Here is a 4,512-nt window from a genome sequence, read left to right on the forward strand (position 1 = left end):
AAGCCTGTAATCCCAGCACTTTGGGAGGCCGAGATGGGCGGATCACGAGGTCAGGAGATCAAGACCATCCTGGCTAACACGGTGAAACGCCGTCTCTACTAAAAAAATACAAAAAACTAGCCGGGCATGGTGGCGGGCGCCTGTAGTCCCAGCTACTCGGGAGGCTGAGGCAGGAGAATGGCGTAAACCCGGGAGGTGGAGCTTGCAGTGAGCTGAGATCCGGCCACTGCACTCCAGCCTGGGTGACAGAGCAAGACTCCATCTCAAAAAAAAAAAAAAAAAAAAAAATCATTTATAATTCACCATAAAAAATGAAATGGGCATGTCAATCACCAGGCGCGGTGGCTCACGTCTGCAGTCCTAGCACTATGGGAGGCCAAGGCAGGAAGACTGCTTGAGGCTAGGAGACCAGCCTGGGCAACATAGTGAGACCCCATCCCTACAAAAATAAAAATAGGCTGGGTGTGATGGCTCACGCCTGTAATCCCAACACTTTGGGAGACCGAGGCAGGCAGATTACCTGAAGTCAGGAGTTCCAGACCAGCCTGGTCAATATGGCAAAACCTTATCTCTACTAAAAATACAAAAAAAATTAGCCGGGCGTCATGGTGCATGCTTGTAGTCGCATCTACTTGGGAGGCTGAGGTATGAGAATCTATTGAACCTGGGTGGCAGAGGTTGCAGTGAGCTATTGCGCCACTGCACTCCAGCCTGGGTGACAGAGTAAGACTCTAGCTCCATTTTAAAAAAAGTAAAAAAAGAAAAAGAAAAAGAAAAATATTAGCCGGTGTGGTGGTGCACACCTGTAGCTACGTGGGAGGCTGAGGCGGGAGGATCGTTTGAGCCCAGGAGTTTGAGACTGCAGTGAAATGTGATCATGCCCCTGGACTGCAGTCTGCAGAGTGAGACCCCAACTCTTCTTCTTTTTTTTTTTTTTCTCGGGTAGCATCTTGCTCTGTCACCCAGGCTGGAGTGCAGTGGTTCAATCTCAGCTCACTTCAACCTCCGCCTCCTGGTTCAAGCAATTCTTGTGCCTCAGCCTCCCGAGTAGCTGGGACTACAGGCATGCGCCACCATGCCTGGCTAATTTTTGTATTTTTAGTAGAGATGGGGTTTCTCCATGTTGGCCAGGCTGGTCTCGAACTCCTGACCTTAGGTAATCCGCCCACCTTGGACTCCCAAAGTGCTGGGATTACAGGCGTGAGCCCCTGTGCCTGGCCAAGAGACCTCAACTCTTAAAAAAAAAAAAAAAAAAAAAAAGGAGCAGTTATTGGCTTTACTCAGCAAAGTGCATTCCCCATGCGGGAGCAGGTACACACCATCTCTCTTGTTCCATGGTGAGAACTGGAAGCTGTCAACCAATGCACAGCCGCGTCGATCTCCCCACCCAGGCTCTGTCCAGCAACAAGGCAGGGTGGCAAGTCCTGAAGAAGTCACGGCCTCCTCCCTGTCCTCTCAGGCTCTGCTCTTGCAGGTGCCCCCAGAGGGGTCATCCGGGACCTGAGGGTGGCAGCTCTTCCCACGGCCCTTGGGTCTTCATGGAAAGGGGCTGCAGAGTGATGGTTTTGGAGACATGTCGGTGTCTGAGAGTGATGAAGTCCAGGGAAAGTCTTGGAAGAGTCAGAGCCCGGGTCTGCCTTGTGCTAACGGCCATGTCAGCACAGCGTGTCCCAGTTCCTTCCTTGCCACCAGGGACAACAACACCACGAGCCCTGCGACCAACACTGAGCATGACCGGTGATGTGTCAGGTTCGCAGGTGGAGGGCACCCCGAGTCACACATCAACCCCCCGGGGCCTCTGTCATCCCCGTGTGACAGACAACGACACCAACGCTCTGGGACGGGACATCAGCACCGCTCATTGTCCTGAGCCAGCACCGGCTGCCGCTGCCATCACACAGGATATGGTTCCCAGGCAGCACGCTGACTGCCTTCCAGGAGGCTCTCCCCTTCACGATGTGCCAGGCGCTCTTGGGGCTCCACTGGCCCCTGCAAGCTTTAGAGGGCTTGCCCAGAGCCCTCCACCCTTCAGAAACTCCTCCTGATCCTAAGGACTCCAGAGACCACCCAGCCACCTCCTGCAGAGCCAGAAACCCTGGGGATCTATGTCCCTGCTGGGGATACGGGCTCTGGACGGCAGAAGCTGTCCCCAGCCCACACCTGCGGTGGATGACAGATTCCAGAGAGCGGGGGCAAAGGGAGAAAGAAGACACCCTTACCCTTCTGCTCAGCACCTTGGAAAGGCACCACCATGAGCACCGTGGGAATGGGCAGAAGCTACTTTAACCCGCCAGGGTTCAGGAGTGGATGCTGGGGTTTTTTTGTTGTTGTTTATTTCTTTGTTTTTCCCGAGACAGAGTCTCGCTCTGTCACCCAGGCTGGAGTGCGGTGGTGCAATCTCAGCTCACTGCAACCTCTGCCTCTTGGGTTCAAGTGATTCTCCTGCCTCAGCCTCCCGAGTAGCTGGGACTACAGGCGTGCACCACCATGCCTGGCTAATTATTTGTAATTTTAATAGAGACGGGGCTTCATCATGTTGGCCAGGCTGGTCTCGAACTCCTGACCTCAAGTGATCTGCCCACCTTGGCTTTCCAAAGTGCTGTGATTACAGGTGTGAGCCACTACACCTGGCCAAGATTAGATACTGGAGGTTTGCTTTGTGGTGACCCGGCTGGACCCAGTGCTCCTGAGCTCCCCTCAGAGCAAAGACCAGGTGCAGATTCCCTGCACCCCTCAGTAGGCCTGGACGTGCAGGAGGCTTCAGACAGAAAAGCAGGGCCTTGCGAGGGCGGGCAGGGTCTTGGATCATGTCTGCAGGGGCATTGGCCCTGAACAGACCACCACTGTCAAGGATGTGGAATCTCTGCAGCATGGGGGCAGGGCCTGTAGACCTGCAGGCTGGACCTGGGACACCTAACTGCCTGTTGTCGTTGACAGGCTGGCCCCTTTGTGGCAGCCCTACCCTCGGATGGCAGTGCAGCTGTATCCCTGCCCTGTCCCGGTGAGGCCAGCTACGAGGGGAAGATGTATTTCTCCCCAAAAGTGTCCTGTGGGTTACGTACTGAATTGGTCCTCCCAGAAAGAGATGCTGAAGCTCTAATTCCCAGTGTCTACGGCTGTGATCTTCTTTGGAAATAGGGTCTTCGTAGGTGTGACTAAGATGTGGGGCTGGGCACAGTGGCTCACTCCTCTAATCCCAGCACTTTAGGAGGCTGAGGTGAGAGGATCACCTGAGGTCAGGAGAGTGAGACCAGCCTGGCCAACATGATGAAACCCCATCTCTACTAAAAATACAAAAAAATTAGCCGGGCACGGTGGCGCATGCCTGTAATCCCAGCTACTTGGGAGGCTGAGGCAGGAGAATCCCTTGAACCCAGGAGGTGGAGGTTGCAGTGAACTAAGATCACGTCACTGCACTCCAGCCTGGGCAACAAGAGCGAAACTCCATCTCAAAAAAAAAAAAAAAAAAAAAAAAAAAAAAAAAAGGTGTGGGTTAAGATGAAGTTATACTAGAGTAGGATGGACCATAAGCCAGTATGACTGTTATTCTTATAGGAAGGGGACCATAGACAGTGACAGGAAGACAGACACAACACAGGGAGAAGGCCTTGTGGGAACAGAGGCAGAGAGTGGCGGGATGCGGCTGAGAGCCAAGGAACACTGAGGCTGGCCGGCCACCGCCAGGCAGACTGGCTGCCACCCTACTGTGCTGCCTCCTGGCTGGGCAACCTTGGGCCAGTCTCAGGGCCTCAATTTTCCCATCTATGGAAAAGGCATGTTGATCACCTCACATCAGAGGGCTGCTGAGAGCCGCAGACGAGCGCTCACACTCAAAGTGAGGTTAGGGGAGCTCAGGGTGTCCCCAGGCCTCCTGCCGACCTGTGATAGGACCCGAGAGCTCTTGCCTCCTGGCCCTCACCCCTTTCCTCCCTCTGCCTAGAACATTCTTCCCCTCTTTCCTGGCTCCCTCCACCCATTCCCTCCATCTGGGCTCAGATTTCCCTTTCTGGGACCCATGCACTGACGCCCCAAGGCTGGGCTCCAGGGCCTTTTCTCTGAACCCTCACTGCCCTGCACATCCCTCGTGGCAGCTCTCGTAGGCTTGGCTGTGTTCGACTGGTCACTTGCCCACTTCCTGGGGGACGAGGATCAGGTTAGCCAGGTGTCAGGGCGGGGGGCTTTGGGAAGGCCTGAGGCTGAAGTGAGAGAGGGTCTCTGATCCATCAGTATCACAGTGAGGGCTGCTCAAACAGTCCCTGCCCAGGCCCCAGGTAGCAGCCAGCACAGGACCTGGGGACTGAGGGAGCACCAGGCGGCCACCCCAGGGTGAAGGGACTGGCCAACCTGGCAAAGTCCAGAAGGAGGCCAGCTGTGCCCAGAGCCCCCGATCCCTGGCATCACGGCACTGTCTAGGGCCGAAGAATTACCCCACCCTTCCGCCCATTCCATGTTAATAAGGCGATTGCTTCCGGAGCAATTGAATTGCACAAGGAAAAAGCCACACCGGAGAGG

This window comes from Theropithecus gelada, chromosome 15 (genome assembly GCF_003255815.1).
Source record: "Theropithecus gelada isolate Dixy chromosome 15, Tgel_1.0, whole genome shotgun sequence".
Lineage (NCBI taxonomy): Eukaryota > Metazoa > Chordata > Mammalia > Primates > Cercopithecidae > Theropithecus > Theropithecus gelada.